This window comes from Phocoena phocoena, chromosome 11, assembly GCF_963924675.1.
Source record: "Phocoena phocoena chromosome 11, mPhoPho1.1, whole genome shotgun sequence".
Classification (NCBI taxonomy): domain Eukaryota; kingdom Metazoa; phylum Chordata; class Mammalia; order Artiodactyla; family Phocoenidae; genus Phocoena; species Phocoena phocoena.
The window spans coordinates 68531602-68540794 of NC_089229.1; the positions used below are offsets into that span (position 1 = coordinate 68531602).

Genomic DNA, 9193 nt, shown 5'->3' on the forward strand with positions numbered 1-9193 from the left:
CTACTCTCAACTTAATTATCTTTCATCACTGCACAATGTATTTGTAATCATATATTTATTTGTTTAGTTGTTTACTAATGGTCTACCCCATTAGACTACAAGCTCCATGAATTCAGGGTCTATGCTCATTTTATTCACTAATATGTAACTAATTACTAGCGCTTTGTAGATATTGGTGTTGTTAAGGGTTAGGAATGAATGAATTTCTTGCCCAGGACCATGCTAGGTGGTTTATATATTTCACTTAATCCTCACAGTGACTAAGGCCATTTTATCATCTCTATTTCACAAAGGTCGTAAGTGAAAGAGCTAGGTCTTGAACCATATCTGACTCCAAAATTCATGCCATATGTCCCTGTTTCTCTAACTCAATGCATTGTTCATGTCATTCTCTTTTCTAGAAAGACCAGTCCTTTCATTCATTCATAAACTCAATAAACATATATGTCAGGCTTTGTGCTAAGTGATGGGAGCTACAAAGAAGAGAAAAATCTTTGTTTTCAAGCTTCTCAGTCTAGCAGGGGGTGCAAACAATTACAATGAGAATAAATGTTACAAGAAGGGTGAGCAGAGTGTTAATGGGGTCCAGAGAAGGAGCACCAAGGGAGGCAGTCTGAAGGAGGTATGCCAAGACAGATTTGGGGGGGTGAGAGGTTGGAAGGATGAGTGAAAAGCAATGGGGATAAGCCCAAAAGGAAATTCCAGGCAGGAGGAATAGCATGGGAGAGCATGGGTTAGGCTAAGGCAAGTAGTTTGTTAGGGCTGGACCACAGGACGCATGTCATTAAAAGATGAGATTGGAGAGGTAGGCAGGACCAAGTCATCATGTGCCTCATATTCTATGACAAGGGGTTTAAACTTTATACTAAAAGTTACAGGGGAGCCAATGCAGGATTTTAAGGAAAGGTGGTATGTGATCCGATGTGGTTAAGTGGATTCCTCTGGATGAAACATTAAAGGAATGTATATTAAGGCAAAGAGAACAGTTTGAAAATTTTACAATAATCTAGAAATGAAAGCCTGAAGAAAGAAACATACAGTTGGGTAATGGGGAAGAAAAAAACTCCAAAGGTTTAGGAGGCCAAATCAAAGTAATTTCAGGATATTAGAGGGAAAGGAGACTGAGAGAAACAAAGAAGCTGATTCCTGGCTTTTTCAGCTTGGGTAATTATGTAGATGATAGAGGAAATAATGTGTTCAGTCCTGGTCATGTTAAATGTGAAATATCTACCTCTGGCACCACCTAGGGGAGTTGGCACTAAGTAGCTCAATATATGCTCTGGAGCTTAGGAGACAGGTTCAGGAATACTCATATATTCATACATGAATAGTTGGTTGAAACAACAAGAAATATAAGCCTGCCTATTAGGAATATATAGCATGTGAAGGAACGAAGGAAAAAAAGAAACTTTTAAAAGTACTGATGTGTCATGGAGGTAGGTAGAGAACCAGGGCAGGAGAATACCAGAGATTTCTAGAATTAGCCATAGGTTGGTATAAAAGACCCAGAGAGGTCGAAAAAATACTGATGGGTAACCAGAAGGCCTTTGGGTGACTTAAGAACTGTTTTAGTGGAGCAATGAGTGCATGGTAGAAATGCATTTTCCAGGAAGCGTGGCTATGAAGGGAAGGAGAAAGGAAGAAAGGATGAAAGAAAGAAAAAAAAAAAAGCAAAGAAAAGGAGCAGCTCTCAAACTATGTACCCTTTACACGCTTAAAAATTGCTGTGGACTCCAAAGAGCTTTTGTTTATGTTGGTTATATTGCCAATATTTACCATATTAGAAACTGACACTGAGAAATTGAAAAATTACTTATTCATTAATTCATTTAAAATAATAAATGTACTACGTGTTAGCATACATATTTTAATAAAAACTATATTTCCCCCAAAAATATGAGTGAATTTTTTTTACAAATCTCTTTAATTTTTAGCTTAATAGAAGATAGCTGGATTCTAATATCTGCTTCTGCATTCAGTCTGCGGCAATATATCATTTGGGTTAATGTATATGAAGGAAGTCCAGGTTCACACAGACATACAGTTGGAAAGGGAGCAGTATTTTAGCAGCCATTTCACAAAGCAGTATTTTTCTTTGATGCTATACTAAAACTTGATAAGTGACAATTTCCTGAAAGTTAGCTGCAGTGTGGAATCTGAAACCATATCAATGAACTTTGTCACATTAAAATCCATTGCACTCTGAATGAATCTTTTACCCATACGTGATTTCGACCTTACGAACCTCTTGAAAGAGACTCAAAGACCCCAACCACCCTCTGGGAACTGCCGGTTTAAGGTTTGTTTTAAGACAAAACTTGGTTGAAGATATGAAACGGATAGTAAACAGAGATGAAGGGGTCAACCCTGCATAGAAGAAAACCTCTTCTGAATCTAACAGGAGGGAAGCAGAGGTTTAGATACAGATATATTTGAAGCAAGAGGGAGAATTCCTATACAATGTCATTTTCTCTGTGAAGCAGGAGGTGAGGTCATCCAGGGCTAGGTTAAGAATCGCTCAAGCACCTTGAGGACCACCTGGTAAATGTCTACTATTCCTTCGAGCTCAACACAAAAGGCACTATTGGCTTTTCCTGACAGCCATCTCTTTTGCTCCAAACTGTCACCTGGTTATTCTTCTAGTATAACAATTATCATATTTTATTATTTATTGGTCTGCCTTCTCTCCTAGATGGCGTGCTCTCCTGGGCAGGGACCCAACCAAATTCAGCTTTAGCAGCTATTCAGAATATTTGTGCTGAATGCCAGAAGGCTGATGTTTTAAATTAAGAAATCACATCTGCCTATAGATTTTACAGTTGCTACATTCACACTACTTTTTCTTATTTACTTGTATTTCTCTCCATTGTTAAGAAGTACAATGTGATTGACAAAGCTAGTAAAGGTAGAACTGCTTAGTAATCCTAAAAGCTAGAGCTAAAATACAAAGAATTGAGAATAAGAGCAGTCTATCTGAAGACCAGGGATAAATTCTGTAACTCTCCTGCATCCAGATTTCTAACAAAGGTGATAGCGTAGGGATGCCAGAAAAGGAAGGCCTTCTAACAACTCCTCCTTATATTTAAGTCTGGAAGTTCTAAACTTCAGAATTTAAAATGTTACTTAAAACATACATCCATCTATCACCACCAACACGTTTGGAAGAACATACACCAAAATATTAACCGTGGTTAACTCTTGATGGTGATTTATATGGTGGTTTTGTTTTCATTTACTTTTCTGCATTTTCTATAATGAAAATAAATGATATGTGCAGAAAAAATTAAAAAGTGTCACCTCTTTCAAAGTATTCAAGATTTTACTTTAGTACATTTAGGATTAATAGAAGTGGAACAGGATATACTGCTTACAAATAAATAAATATATTCATGATTATTTTCTCATACCATTAATTCTCATGGTAAAGAAAAACCACTCATATCTTCACACTAGACAACACAGCCAAGAATACGAGGTAAGGTGATCATTGAGAAATAATACTAAAACGAGATCTGCTTGTGGAACCCAGTGCCTTCCCACCTGCATGCACATTCTCTAACAAAGTACAGTTCAAAATAGAAATTCAAAATATTCATATGAAATGCATTAATAAAGTTTTAAGGTTGTGCTTCACTAACAGTCTGATCAGAGGAAGAGAGTGTAGAGGGGTGGATGGAAGATGGACTTTGAGGTTGCCTGGGCCTGGGTTCTAATGTAGCTCTTCCACAAGCCAACTGTGACCAGGGTCAATAACTCAGTTTCTCTGGACTTTGGTTTCTTCATCTGAAAAACAGAGATGGTCTTACCTAAGAGTTGCTGTATAGATTTTAAATTAACAAACGCCTAATCCTATCAATAATAAGTGATCAAAGAAAATGTAGCAATGACTATTGTATGGCAGAAGTTATTCTTATGTCACATTTAAAAAAAAAGAAATGTGCAGAATTGTATTTAAGCTCAATTTTCAGAATAGCAGTGAAGGACAACTGAAAGAATGGAACTAATAGGTCTGAAAACATAGCTAGGCTTTTCATGGTGAGTGTTATTTTATCAAGCATAGTATCTTTAAAATGCTTATAACCTTCCTAAAATACATCATCTACGCATGCTTTCTTAAGCAAAATATTCTAGATATTTTTGGACAACTCAATATCATCATTAAGAACAAAAGCTCATGATACCTTCTAGACCTAATAAATTATATAGGGCTGCCCTTCTTAAATAGGATATGTGCTGGTATTCCATAAATTAAACATCACATACCATTCTCAAACATTGATTTATCTCAATGGTAAGTATTTAAACATTTTGGATATATTTTTTAAAAGCCAAAATATTATACATTCATCAATTATTTACTGAGTCTCTATTTTGTGCTGGATATTGATCCAGGTCCCTGGAGATAAAGCATAAGTTAAGTAAGAAAAAAAAAAAAAACTGAATTCATGGAGCTTATATTCTAATAGAGAAAGACAGGTAATAAGCATTTGCTTTATAGTGCATTAGATGGTGCCAAGTGGAATGGAAATAAATAAACTGAGAAAGGGTTTTAATTTTAAATAGGGTAGTCAAAGTAGCCCTCAATAAGAAGGTGCCGTTTGATTAAAGGTTTGAAGGAATGAGAAAGCTAGCCACTGCGATATCTGTGGGAAAGGTTTCTGGGCAAAAGAAATCGTAAATGCAAGGGTCTGGAGTGGGTCCACTGAAAAACAGCAAGGAGACAGTAAGACTGGAGAAGAGGGGGCAGGAAAGTAGAATAGATGAGAGAGGTAATGGGGCCAGGTCTCCTCGGGCCCTCATAGCCTTTGGATTGACTTTATCTTCTGAGGGAGATGAAAAGACAGTGGAGGTTTTGAGAAGTGGAGAGACACACTCTCTACTCATGTCTTAAAAGGACACCAGGGACTGCTGCTGAGAATAAAGGATATTCAAGAAAGGGCAGAGAAGCAGGAAGAGACCAATTAGTTCAGTACATCAATAATCCAGGTGGAGGTGCTGGAGGCTTGGATCAGAGAGGTAGCAAAGAAGGTAGAAGTCCTAGGATGATGGATATTTTCTGAAGTAAAGCACACAGGATCCTGTGTGCTGATGTGAAGGGTGAGAAGATGGCACCTTTACCGAGATGGAGAAGCCTGTGGCAGGAGCGAGTTTAGCCTGGAAGCGCAGGAGCTCTGTTTGGACAGGTCGGAAGCAAACTTCAAATGAATGTTTAGTGTGCAAACAGAAGAATTAAGGAAATCTGAACCTTCTGACATATCTCTTCAAGGATTACCCCCAGAAAGGGAAAGGGCAATTCTTAATATTCTCCGCTTAGGGCTCCTTGGGCAGACACGTTTTTGAGGCACTAAGAGAGCCATTTGTTCCCATTCTAAATGGCTAAAATGCTTTCTGAGGTCTGCTTTTCATCCCTTCGTTCCCTCTCTTGTTTCCAGGCTGTCTGTACACTTTTCCTATCTGATAAGATACTGACAACCCCGCTCCACTTTCCAAGTTCCTGGAAGCCTGACGGAGAATCTTGGGGGGGCTTCGGAATGCTTTCCACGCGGCGAGCATCTCCACCGGGTGCTGGTCTTACTTCCTGGTTCTCAGGAAAAGATATTTCATTTCGTAAACGGGTTCTCGGAACACACCGCCCGGGAGTTGAGAAATTCCAGGCGCGGTCTGACCGAGCCACCAGGTGACGTCTCTTCTCGCCCCACGGTCCTCCACAGGTACCACTAACTTTCTGATCCCCAGGGACCCACCCACGTCTTCATCCTGGAGCAATTGCTGCCCACGCAACCTACTTCCTCTCTACCTTTTCTCACTTGGGCTGAAGATAGGCGATTTTCCTTCCGAACCGTCCCTCCACAACCCTGGGGCAGAGGGGCCGAGGCCGGGACGCGGACCTCGGACACCTCGCGGAGAAGGTGGCGCGCACGGCCGGAATCCCTTACCTGCCCAGGCGCGGGGAGCGGGGGGCGGGAGGGGCGCCGCGGGGCTGAGCCAGCGGTCGAGGAACCCGGGCCCTAGGGACGGCTGGGGCAGGCTCAACCCGTCAGGCCCCGCCCAGGCCCGCCCCGTCCCCACCCCCGTCCCGCCCTCTTCCTCTTTGTGCCTTTAGGTGGCTCCACAGCGTGAGAAATTCCGGGCCTCTTTTAAGGCTCTTTAAGTGGGAGCCTGGCCCTTTAAATAGTCCGTGTCGGAGGCTATTTTAAGGCTTCCGGTCATGCGCACAGCGTAGTGCAGAGGAATGCCTTCACCTGGACATGAGGTAGGGCGGGTTGAGTTTCTTGCGCCAAGTGGGGCTTGTGTATGGGTCAATGACAAGATAGGCATTGGGACCCTGCCCCTTTGTCCCCAACAGGAGGGCGACCTGAGCTAGTATCGCGCCTTGGGGTAGGCGGGGCTGGGGGAGGAGAAGAAGCCGGTGGAGCTGCTGGCTGTGTCCGGGGTACTTTCCAATGCGGCTGAAGGCTACGCAGCAGGGGATGTTAGTCCTGCTGGTTGGTGGCAGAAGTAGGAAGTAGGAGTGAGTTAGGCGGAGCAACGGCAGTGGAGGAACTGGAGGCGCTACTGGCCTTTTTTTTAACACCCTCTCAGACTCTGCCCTTAGCCAGCACTTCCCCAGCTTCGGGTCAGCCAGAGTACCCCCTTTCTGCCCCGCAAGCTCTTCAACGCATCTGTTGCCCGGGAACACTGCACGTGTGTGCTTAACTCCACGTGGGTTCCTTGGCGGCCTTTCAGCACGGTTCCACTCTTACTGAGATGCTTGGTTGTAATAATTCCCTCATCATTGTATTCTCCTCAGGTTGTTCTACCTATGCCACTAGCTTAGAATGTCTTCATATCTTCTTCCTTTTACTGGGTAAAGAGTAGGTCATTTTTCTTTCCAAGACCAATCCAGCAGCTGAGCTTTTGATCACATCTCATTGCTTTCCAACTCTTCAAACTCTTCATCAGATTCATCCTGTGCAGTGCTATCAGTCATCTTACTAAAACATCTTTTTGGATTGTGTCATTTTCCTATTCAAACACCTCCAGTGGCCATCCATTGACCACTCAGTGGATTCTAAGTCCCTGACAAGGTGTTCAGTATCTTACCTTGTTCGGCACTAATCCAGCTGTATTTTCCAAAACTGTACTAGAAAACACTTTCTCCTACTGCTCTGTATCTGGGCTCTTCAGTTTTCTCTAACACATTGCATATGTTGTTTGTGCATCACTTATGATAGGTCTTTGACTCATTTCTGCCTCCTGAACTGTTTTGAAGACTTGGCCACTTCTTGCTTATGCCTTTACTGATTATTCTAGACAAAAGTGATTTTTTCTTTCTTCCTTTTCACTCTTACAGCTCTTTATTTGTACTAGCTGTTTTGTTTATTCAACAGTCAGTATTGATTATGTGCCTACTATGTGCTTGACACTGTTCTAATTGTGAGATAATCAGTGAATAAGGCTGACAGGGTTCTTGTTCTCATGGAGCAAACATTCTAGTTGGGGGAGGTATACAATAAATAGTGAAGAAAATTATTAGACAGAAATGCTATGCAGAAAATTAAATAGGATTTTGTGAAAAATAGTGGCTTGCTGGTTCCTCTGGATTATTGGTCAAGGAAGACCTCACTGAGGATGTTATTGAGGAGGTACTGATTTAATCAACAGGAACAGTTGGCAGAAAGGAACTGAAGAAGGCCAGTGAAGCTGGAGTAAAGTGGATAATGGGAAAAAGGTACAAGATAAATTTGGAGAATAGACAGAGTCCAGAATCTTAGAAGTCTTCGGAAGCCAGGGTAAGTAATTTGGATTTTATTATAAATGTGATTAGAGGGTTTAAAAAGGGGTTGTGATATGATTTAATTTACCTTTTAAATCATCATTCTGGCTACTCTGTGGAGAGCAGACTATAGTGGACTAGTAATAGAAGCAGAGATTAGAGACGTTCACAGTGTATAAGAATTTCTGGAATGGAAGTCCTAAAGTAGAGGTGACAAAAGGACAGCAGGAATAATCAGAGAGCCGGATGCTTAAAGGTGATGCAACTTTTGGTGATGAGAAAGTCAAAGCTATGACCGAGATGAAGTGGAAGTGGTGTGAGGTTGAGATTGAGGAACTGAGGGACTGTGATGTTAAATGGATGATCCATATGGATGGTCATGGAGGTCATGCTGGATAGTAGATTTTAAGCCTGGTATTAAAGTCATCAGTGAATGAAGAAGAATTGTCCTGGGACCAGAGAGAGTATGGCAGCAAATAGTAGAGCCTGATGGCATGAACTTCAAAGGAAATGGGATTTGGGGAGGTAGAGGAGGAAGAAATGGTTTGGAAGTAGCAGTGGCAAACATAGAAAATATTTACAACCTCCAGATCCCAAGGTGGGTATGAAAGGATAAATAGCCTTCACATGAGAGGGCTACAGAAGAAGCAGCTTGGGGAAAATAGCCAGGTTTCATTAGGGCAAGAAACTGGGGAGACTGTGCAGGAAATAAAGGAATGAGGGAAAATAAATATATCCTATATATTCCCTAGGAATTTAGGATATAGAGAATTTGCTGTGATTTCTACATGACATATTAGAAAGGATGGTGTGGAGGTGGTTTTCTAAATTGGTTCCGATTAGTAGAATACACTGTAGAAATGGGGTGAAGGTCCAGATGATGAATTTCCTGGAGAGTGTGGTTAACACAAAGAACGGAGTAGTACTGGTCCCCTGAGCATTTTATTTTTCCTGAATCTCCATCTGGTAGCCATGGGTTGTGTGAAGAATGAGTGAAGTTGGCTTCAAGAAGGTTTGTAAAGGTTTTTTTCTCTCTAATGCCAGAGAGAGATGGTTGGAATTTTTCTTTGGGTTAGCCGCAAAAGTTTGTATCTGTAAAAGTTTGTATCTGGCTTTCAAGAAGGTTTAAGGTCCAGGGTTAATTTAAGCCTACCTAGAAACCTAATCACATTGCAGGTTGTTTTTAGAACTTCATTTATCTATCAATTTGGACTATTTCTTCCTGTCTTCTCCTCATCCCTTCTTCCATCCCTATCTCTTCATATATAAATATCTAGCTACAGATTCTCTGGAATTAGCTGGAAATTTTAGTTTTCAGGGATGGAGTTCAGACAAATCATTGTAAACAGGCGTATGTTCTAGTCTCTTCTTTGTAAGCCTACAGATGGTATTTTAAAAGTGAACTTGAAACTTAACCCATTTTAATCCTGGAATTTT

General features: G+C 41.2%; 1 protein-coding gene across 1 annotated transcript in view; it reads right to left on the reverse strand.

Moving 5' to 3' along the window:
- IRAK4 (interleukin 1 receptor associated kinase 4) overlaps positions 1–6013 on the reverse strand; it is a 29958-nt gene extending 23945 nt beyond the window's left edge. The window contains exon 1 of the mRNA XM_065888401.1: positions 5937–6013. The gene's annotated coding sequence lies outside the window, so the exon portion shown is untranslated. The remainder of the gene's footprint in view (positions 1–5936) is intronic.
- Between the last annotated feature and the right edge of the window lie 3180 nt (positions 6014–9193).